Source organism: Lates calcarifer, linkage group LG24, assembly GCF_001640805.2.
Source record: "Lates calcarifer isolate ASB-BC8 linkage group LG24, TLL_Latcal_v3, whole genome shotgun sequence".
NCBI lineage: Eukaryota > Metazoa > Chordata > Actinopteri > Centropomidae > Lates > Lates calcarifer.
Genome location: NC_066856.1, coordinates 17162780 through 17172097, shown reverse-complemented (window position 1 = coordinate 17172097; position 9318 = coordinate 17162780). Strand labels below are relative to the sequence as shown.

Below are 9318 nucleotides of genomic sequence, written 5' to 3'. Positions count from 1 at the left end.
TCTGTTTGTTTATTCTTTCACAAACCATCCTCTTTCTTAACATAAGTGCGGAAATAAGTCAAATAGTTAATAAAGTAATCGAGTATTGAAAGTAGTTGAGTAATTTAGAAATTGAGTAAACAAAGTAATCAAGCAACTAAAGCTGTTCAGTAACTGAGTAATTCAGATAGTTGAGTAAGTAAGTAATTGATTACATGAAGTAATCCTGCAGCTAAAGCGGTACAGTAGTGGAGTATCGCAAGTAACAGAGTAAAAAAGTAATCGATACATGAAGTAATCCTGCAGCTAAAGCGGTACAGTAGTGGAGTATTTCAAGTAACAGAGTAAAAAAGTAATCGATACATGAAGTAATCCTGCAGCTAAAGCGGTACAGTAATGGAGTATTTCAAGTAAGAGAGTAAAAAAGTAATCGATACATGAAGTAATCCTGCAGCTAAAGCGGTACAGTAATGGAGTATCGCAAGTAAGAGAGTAAAAAAGTAATCGATACATGAAGTAATCCTGCAGCTAAAGCGGTACAGTAGTGGAGTATCGCAAGTAAGAGAGTAAAAAAGTAATCGATACATGAAGTAATCCTGCAGCTAAAGCGGTACAGTAGTGGAGTATCGCAAGTAAGAGAGTAAAAAAGTAATCGATACATGAAGTAATCCTGCAGCTAAAGCGGTACAGTAGTGGAGTATCTCAAGTAACAGAGTCGATACATGAAGTAATCCTGCAGCTAAAGCGGTACAGTAGTGGAGTATCTCAAGTAACAGAGTAAAAAAGTAATCGATACATGAAGTAATCCTGCAGCTAAAGCAGTACAGTAGTGGAGTATCGCAAGGTAACAGAGTAAAAAAGTAATCGATACATGAAGTAATCCTGCAGCTAAAGCAGTACAGTAAGTGGAGTATCGCAAGTAACAGAGTAAAAAAGTAATCGATACATGAAGTAATCCTGCAGCTAAAGCGTACAGTATGGAGTATCCAAGTAACAGAGTAAAAAAGTAATCGATACATGAAGTAATCCTGCAGCTAAAGCAGTACAGTAATGGAGTATCTACAAGTAACAGAGTAAAAAAGTAATCGATACATGAAGTAATCGAGTAAATGAGCAGTTCAGTGATTTCATAAAAAAGTAATCGAGTAAATTAGTAACGTGAGTACTTGAAGTAATAGAGTAAATAAGTAATCTATTACTCGAGGTAATCGAGTAAATATTTTTTCCAGGATTTCATAAAAAAGTAATCGAGTAAATTAGTAACGTGAGTACTTGAGGTAATGGAGTAAATAAGTAATCTATTACTCGAGGTAATCGAGTAAATATTTTTTCCAGGATTTCATAAAAAAGTAATCGAGTAAATTAGTAACGTGAGTACTTGAAGGTAATGGAGTAAATAAGTAATCTATTACTCGAGGTAATCGAGTAAATATTTTTTCCAGGATTTCATAAAAAAGTAATCGAGTAAATTAGTAACGTGAGTACTATGAGGTAATGGAGTAAATAAGTAATCTATTACTTGAGGTAATCGAGTAAATATTTTTTCCAGGATTTCATAAAAGTAATCGAGTAAATTAGTAACGTGAGTACTTGAGGTAATGGAGTAAATAAGTAATCTATTACTTGAGGTAATCGAGTAAATATTTTTTCCAGGATTTCATAAAAAAGTAATCGCGTAAATTAGTAACGTGAGTACTTGAGGTAATAGAGTAAGTAAGCAATCTATTACTCGAGGTAATCGAGTAAACATTTTTTCAGTGATTTCATAAAAAAGTAATCAAGTAAATTAGTAACGTGAGTACTTGAAGTAATAGCGTAAAGAAGTAATCGATTACAAGAGGTAGTCAAGTAGCTGAACCAGTTCAATAATTGAGTACCTCAAGTAATGGAGTAAAAAAGTAATCAATTACCTAAGGTAATCGAGTAATTAAGAATTTCAATGATGTTTAAAAAAGTAATCAAGTAAATTAATTACATGTGCACGAAGCAATAGATACTCTATTGCTTAAGTAGCTGAAGCAGTTCAGTAATTGAGTAATTCGAAGATCGAGTAAATAAGTAATCGATTACTTGAGGTAATGCAGTAAACAAGCAGTTCAGTGATTGCATAACAAGTAATTTTGTAGATAAAGTACTCGAGTAATTCAGGTTATCGTGTAAATAAGTAATCGCGTATATAAGATAATAGAATAAATATAGCTGATCAGTAGAGTAAGATCCTGTAATTCAGTAATTGAGTACATAAAGTAATCAAGTAACTCAAGCAGTTCAGTAACGTTAGGATAAATTAAATTAAGTCCAATTTAGAGTTCTACAAGTTCTACACTGTTTTAGTTCTTGAGAATAAGAAAACACCAAGACCTTTGTTGTATTCTTTAATCTTCTCAATATACATCTGATACGTACGTTAGTCATTCATCCATTTGCTAAATATGACTGAATCAAGTGCCTGACCAGATGTGAGCTTTTGTCATACTACATGTTGGGAAATACATCATTACAAAATTCTTTCAGCAAAAATGCCATTGTAGTTCCACACCACAGCGTCCACAACATGAAGCCGGACGTAGAAGTAGTAAACATGGCTCCTGTCCGGTGAAACATCATCTCCGTCGTTGATAAGGCAGCACACAGGCGCACATTAACCTCATCTGGCTTTGCAGTGGAGGCACTAAAAGTCACAGAGAAAAGAACACTTAAAACAACAGACTGGAGAATAATGATGTCTGACTTTTTATGTAATTCACTATTCTGACCTAGACACTATACATCAGATCGTCAGTCCACCACAGGGCCAACATCTAAGGATCTATTTCCTTCTTAACAAATTACATGCAGTGCTATTGTCGATAGGTTAAATGTGAGTAAGCAGAGCTAGATCAAAAGAACTAAATCGAATAACCATAACGTTTCTTAGAAGCAGTTTTGTAAAGCAGGCAAAACTTTGGACAAATATTAAGTAACAGTCAAAATACTGATTAGACTAATCGTTGATTAAGTAATTTCAACATCAGACAGTTGAATAATTTAGCTGTAGATATAGTTGTGCTAAACCGTTTGACATTTACTTACCCACCGTAGCTGCAGCAATCGGAGACAACGTCAAGGCCAAGGCTGCGTCGCTCTCAGCCTCGGCGTTGCTTAGCATCACCGCTAAGCTAACGTTAGCATTTAGCAGACGAGGGTTTAGCCAATAATAGGCAGGGTAGAAGCAGATACAAATAACGCTTCTTGGACATGTGTAATTCCCAGGGATATATTATCATTACCTACAAGTTCATGGTTAATTGGAGTGACGGAAATGGCCAAAACGAAACATAAAGAAAGTGCTCAATGACCGGAAGGGAGTTCTGCACGCTGCGCTTGAGTGAGCTTCCTGAATGACCCGGAAGTAAATTGAATTTTTAGGAACAGAATTTTTGAGAACTGAAATTGAAATGTGAATACCGAATGTGGAAATACGTAGAGAGCTAAATATTACATCCAATTCCAATGTATGCAAATTCTGTTCAGTTTTTTAAATGCAATTATTCAAATTAAAAAATAAATATATTTCAGATGATGTAATTCAAATTCAGTTTCTGGATGGCACATATTTCTGCCCATGTTTCTCCACCTCTTCTGTTCTGGAGAGCTGGGATTAACAGGAGTATGTGGGGACCTAAACTGCGTCTGGTCCTCATCATCCTGGACCAGATATTGTGTAAATTTTTAGTGATGTTAACTTGAACTTGAAATAGTCAAAATACAATCACAATCTCTCACTTAATTTCTCTTAATAAAAGCAGTTTCACATTGAGACTCAGATTTAGCTAATTGGTATATATACATAAATCTTAATACATGCGGCATGTTATGGTGGCAGAACCCGACCTCACACCCACTGTTTGGAGTAAATGTGGCAGAGTCTGGCAATGAGCAGAATTTGATTGAGTTTATTCATGTGAAAAGGAAGAATTTAAACATCAGTCAAATGCATGGTTTTCAATAAACGCTCTTTGTTTTTCAGGTGAATTCACAGAAACTACAGGATGAGGTGAAGATAGGAAAATATTTCAAAAATCAGATCAGATATGATGATGCTTAAAATATCTTAAAAGCATAATCTTTTCTAAGCTTGATAATGCAAGCTGCAAGCTGCAGCCACTGGACCTGAAGATGAAAGAAAACAACAGAGTTATGAAGTTGTTATTTAGACAGACAAATACACAGACTGTTATTCAAGTGGAGACACTTTGTTCTGTCATGTTGTCATACAAATCATTTCATTAAGCAAAACGCCAAATATTCTCTACATGCAGGTGCTAAATTAAATGGAGCATTTACAGGTTTTACTTTTTTACACAGCTACCTGCATTTTAAGATAAGGTTTTACACTTATTTTTTGTGGAAAAATACTAATTAACAATAATAAAACTAATTAAGTTACAGCAGCTTCAACTTTGTGATGTGTCTTCCAAACAGGTTTTAAACTGCAGTTGAGATAATGACAGAGACAGACTGAAAAGAATAAATTAACACTGACCTGTAAATGTTTTCATGTCTGTTTCTCCTTTAAGAGCTGAGAAGTATTTGCTGGTTTGAGTCCTGTGACAAAAAAAGAAAAAAAGAAACAAACCTCAGCAACTTTAAAACCATCAAAATAGAAACACAGTAAATCCACAAAGAAACCAATGTGTGGTCTAATCACAGAATTACATAAGGTAAAAACTGCTTTTCTATCTTTGTGATAGAAATATGGCAAATGTAGATTACATTTTAAATTGTTGGCCAAAGAATAAAAAAATAAAGAATGGGTTTTAAACCATCAAACTATAGCTGAGATAATGACTGAGGCAGATCAGTTATAAGTAATTAAAATAAACATACACTGACCTTCCATAAATCTGTGTCTGTCTCTTGTCTCTGTGATTTGCTGGTTTGAGCCCTATGTAGAAAAATCAGAAATAACAATAATATGAAGCTGCAACTGTGTCAAATAAAAACAGAAAGGCTTTCTGGGTAGGAAGGAGGATAGAAGAAGCACCAGCTTCTGATGTTCACAGAAGAGCAGTGGATGGAAATGTATTTTTTTCTTGTAACTTGCATTCAACACTTCTGGAAATTACGGTTTCTGAAGAAAATTCTCAAGTTTGGGAATAACATCACCCCCATCCATATCAGGCAAAATTCTCTCAACAAAAATGTCAATATAAGTCCATAAAAAGTCAGCATCCAAAATGAAGTCAGAAGCTGTACCTGGATGTGGAAATAGTAGGCATGTCTCCTGTCTGATGTAACATTATCTTCATCGTTGAAAAGGCAGAACCCCCGTCTCACAGTCTTTGCAGTGTAGGCACTAAAAGTGACAGTGAAAGTAACATGTTCACAACAGATTGAAGAGGATTGTTTCGTCTGACTTTGTATTTAATTCACTTTTCTTATGTATAGAAAGCTGTTTTTTTTTACCTGACAGCCTGCAGTCATTAGAGGTGTTGCTGAAGCTTCCTGCAACATGTAGATATTGTTGTGAAATTACATAGGTACAAACTCCAACACAGCAAAGACAAAACTATATCTTTAATGACAGAAAGTAGCGTAAGGAAACAGCTAGCTAAACATAGCCATAAAAGTTACATTACCTTCATGAAGTGGTCCCCATACATTAGCATTATCCAACTTGTCTCCTCCCAGCCATGTGTGAGGACTGCAAGCCATTAAGCCATGTTAAGAAAAACAACTTTTGGCACTCAGTTTGATTGATTTAAGCAGCCTTAAAAAAAAGAAGGCATTTCGTGAACCGCTTCTCATCTGGATAATCACTTACCAGCTGCCTACCAGCTGCATTTCGCTTGTGTCAGACGCAGACAAACAACTGTGATATCACCGGAGCTCCACCCACTGAGAGCTCAGAGGAAAAAAAGTCTCTCGTGAAATAAGGAAGGAAGTGTCCTAAGCCAGGCAGGAAACTGTCACTCACAACAAGAAGCTGATTGAGAATGTGGGTTTTTAAGGGCTCATAGACCTCTGTGGTCCTTCACACAATGTCCAGCAACAGTTGTCCCAAATAAATCAAAATTTTGAAAGAGAATTTTTCAACTTTCAAGTAGGATTAAAGTGCTCTAAGTGATCTGACCTAGGTCAGTGTTAGAGAAAAGACTCAGCTTCCAATACTCCTGAATACAAAAGCTTTCAGCACAAACACAGTGAGTTCAGGCCACTGGAGGAAACCCTTGAAGGGAGCCATTATTTGACAGACGTATGAAAGTTCACACAGCTCCTCATCCATCAGACCTTTATCAGGGAAGGATAGGTTTAATACAGCAACTGCCCCCTTTCACCTTCAATCTATCTGTGCTCCTCTGTCTTATTGCCTTAGTGATCCATAGGCGCACGAGCAACCACACCATTTGGTGAAGTAATTAGAACCCAGAGACTGTTATGCAGAGTGCTCTCTATCTGCTAGCATATCTAATTGTCCATTAGGGGTGACGAAATTACCATCACAATGGCTTTAATTCAGAACGTGCTTGGGAGAGCAGTTTCAGACATTTTTAGATTGGCATAGCCAAACGCCCCCTCAACAGCTTTTGTCTCCTTGTTAAAAACCATTGGCATACTAACAAGGGTATAAAATGGACTCCTTCATGGAAATCATGATGATAAATAAATGAGTACTGCTTTTTTCAGCATGACCCATTATTTCAGTTTGACTCCATTTGGCATCTTGATAAACGGTCTACTCTTATATATATAAAATGGTAATTGCAGACGATGGGGCCTGAATGGGTAAGAAGAAAGAGAATATGGTGATAAATCAGTGGTCAGAGAGATTGACTGGACGTTATTTTGCTTCATGACTTACTCTGTTTTCATACTCAGGCTTCATTTTAAACTGCATCTCTTTAAGGTACCTTTTTCATCTTTATTCCTCACCGAGTTGCTGATCTTCTCCTTCATCCGCGCTCCCTAAGACACCGTGGATCACTCAAATCCTTCCCATCACTGCCCTTTATATAAGCCCTCCTGCTGAGTTCATCATTTTAGACCTTATCATCCCCCCTTCACATATCCAACTCTTTGTTTTCTGCTCTTTCATAGGCATCGAGCCATCCATTCTTTCACAGTACCCTAGGCATTATGTCTTCCCCTCAATCTATCTCTTTCTGGGTTCCTCCCTCCCTTTCTTTCTCCTTCCCCTCTACCTTCATTTGCTGTGCATTAGCCCAGAGCGCTGTTTTCTCCTCTGATCTATACCTTTCCACAGCAGTATGTCTTATTAATATAGCCTGCTGCCCTGGGCACAGCCCTAACCCAGCCTCACTCCAGGGAGGCACAGGGAGCGCCAGGAAGTGGGGAGAGTGGGAGGCAGAGATACAGGGAGACACACTCGAGTAAGACAGAGGAAGTGAGAGAGAAGGACCAGTGCTACATTTTGAGTTTGTACAATTCATCTCCCATGGGCTTATTATTAGAACATGTCATTTACAATAGAAATTGCCAGAAACTTTGGTCCTATCTTCAGGGTTTTGAGCATCAGTTTAATCAGTCACTCTACTCCCAAAGTAGGTGCTGGGATCTGGGAACAAGTGAAAGCCTAAGTTGCAAGCATACTGGCCAATGAAAAACAACAACACTGTAGAGCCTGTATTGTAACCTTACTTCAAAATCACTGTTTCAGGTGCCTGATAACTTTCTGATATATCTGTGCTGAACTTATGTTCTTATTTTTTGCTTCCAGAAAAGCATACTTCTCAAACATTATTAACATTAAATAAAAATACAGATGAAATTATTTTCTAGATTGCAGTATCTTTTTTTCAGCCCTGATTAATGTCTGCAGGTTTTCCTTTCAGGCTGCTTCAGCTGCCCCCCCAATAACCTACACAGTAACGTCGCACAGCCTGTATGTAACCTCAGAGGCAGAACTCAGGGCAAAAAAAGGCAGAAAAACCACTTGCTGCACCACTCAACGGCTTCATTGAACTGTAGCAGGCTTCATTAATGCTAAAAACGCTTTTTGCCTCATGTGCTATATGGCAGCTTAATTAGAAAGACAGAACTGTGCAGAAAGTCTAGTTGTTACTACTTAAAGGAAAATGGACTCTGGTCTGTTGAAGTGAAGTTACCTTCTTCTGCACTGTAATCAATAAGAGTAAGATTTTTTGCTCATTGTAGTCCTTCAGATCTGGTCCCACCTGACCCTCTCTTGGAGGCACAACTACTGTATATTCATTGCATTCAGTGATCTCCTGAGTATGTTTTGTGCTTGTCGAGAGGGTTGAAACACTCCAAGAGAGCTGTGAGAAAGTCCTCAACAAATATATCATGCTAGAATAAAACATTACCAGGCTGATTAGTTGGATTAGTAAGAAGAAAATGCCTTCTTAGGATTTTTTTTCTTTTTTTTTCACACATAATGTGATTCACCTTAACAGTAAGCAGCCATCAAGCTTAAAATGCAGACTGATGGAGCAGATTACTTAAAAATGTCCTCTTACCTTGACCATAAAAGTGGCAGAAACAGAGAGAGAAATAATTTGAGCATCACAGAAATGCATGGAAATACTACTTAAATGACCCTAACCTTCATGTAATATATCACCATGTGATTACAAAACACACTCAGGCAATTGAAAGAAGTAGTTTCTGTGAGCTATATTATTAGCCACGAGGTGAACTGGGGTTACAGTGTTAAGTTCTGGATGAAATGGGATTTTTCTTGTCGGTTCCAGGTCATTTGTCCATGCCCAAGGCTGCAGAAGATGACTGGTCTGATAAAAGTGACACAAGCTACTGGGGGAGAATTATGGTGTCTGTCAGAGACTAAATAAAATGAATTTTCCGATGCAGTAATACAGTCTTAAATCTTTGCCACCCATTGGCTTAGATGTGCTGTGAAAAATAGGTTCATAAAAAATTCAATAGGAGTTTTAATTAAAAATCACCCCCCTTATATTTCTAGTAATTTAGTTTCATTTGTGTATGGCTCTTGAAAGGGAATTCCACATTATTTTCCACATTTTTTTCTCTACTGTTGCAACACTGTACTGGCAGCACCATGGAGTTTGAATTCTATTTCTGACTGACTTGATAAATGAGCATGCTAACAAATGAATGGCAGAGCGCACAAACGAGCAAAAACCTCAAGTATGAACCTGCTGACAAAATATGAAACCACCCTGGGCTACTGCCAACCTGCTGCTGGCCAGTTTTCACAGTTGAAGTCATTTATGCTTATCAAGAATGCCAATCAGCGCTGCCTGCTGGCTTCATTAGTCACTGCCTCTTTTGCTTTTGAATTCATCATTAAGGCTGGAAAAAACACTTTGGTTTCACACACATACTTCTATTCTGAAA

At 37.3% G+C, this 9318-nt stretch overlaps 1 protein-coding gene and 2 long non-coding RNA genes across 7 annotated transcripts in view; 1 reads left to right on the top strand and 2 right to left on the bottom strand.

Moving 5' to 3' along the window:
* Positions 1–9318, bottom strand: part of LOC108885088 (dipeptidyl aminopeptidase-like protein 6) — a 178952-nt gene that overhangs the window by 29592 nt on the left and 140042 nt on the right. The gene's annotated exons all lie outside the window — the stretch shown is intronic.
* LOC127139233 (uncharacterized) lies at positions 715–2650 on the top strand. Its single transcript, XR_007809259.1, has 3 exons — positions 715–823; positions 971–1256; positions 1575–2650. It is a non-coding gene; the product is annotated as an uncharacterized LOC127139233 (long non-coding RNA).
* Positions 5272–8607, bottom strand: LOC127139232 (uncharacterized). Its single transcript, XR_007809257.1, has 3 exons — positions 5601–8607; positions 5428–5466; positions 5272–5317 (listed from the first exon to the last, which is right to left on the bottom strand). It is a non-coding gene; the product is annotated as an uncharacterized LOC127139232 (long non-coding RNA).